Raw genomic sequence first — 662 nt, forward strand, 5'->3', positions numbered from 1 at the left:
AAGGGATTCCTCCCCAGCATGCGGCCTGGCTGGAAACGTCCCGCAAAAGTGTCTCAAAGTTCTGCTGAAGCTCTCTGTGCCAAAGTTCTCTCTCTCCCTCACTTTACTCCGGCTTCTGCCTTTTCAAGGATTCCACGGGGAGGTGTGGTGGACGACCCCTGATCTACCCCATTGGCTGAATTGAATTCACCTGGCCTAGGCGGGCCAATTCAAGTTCACGCCCACCCCTGCCTACAAGGGGACCCTGAGCATGTGCAGTGCGCCACTCCTTTGTTCCCCTGGCTTGGCCCTCTGGGCATGAGTTAATGGACATCCCCCAGTCCTATGCTGTTCTACCTAACATTAACAACTAGTAATAACATGAAATCCATATACATTTACAAGCATACATTAATGTTTTCATGTTTAAAAAATCCTAGAACTCTTCCTATGAGTAATATTAAATATAGGTCATCTGTTTTGTGTTTCACATGATGTGCTAAACATGTGTTGATATGATACCTCAAATTTAAGACATTTAGGGTAAATTTGTATCTGTTACAAGGATAGATTTGCCAAAATATGCCTCTAGAAAACATGCACCTAAAACATTGAAAATCAGATAGCACATTGCCCTCTCAAGAGTTTGGTAATGAAATTCAATCAGTGTTATATCTGAGAAG

The sequence above is a fragment of the Echinops telfairi genome, unplaced genomic scaffold (genome assembly GCF_000313985.2).
Source record: "Echinops telfairi isolate 266 unplaced genomic scaffold, ASM31398v2 ScPeMD7_443;HRSCAF=831, whole genome shotgun sequence".
Taxonomy (NCBI): Eukaryota; Metazoa; Chordata; class Mammalia; order Afrosoricida; family Tenrecidae; genus Echinops; species Echinops telfairi.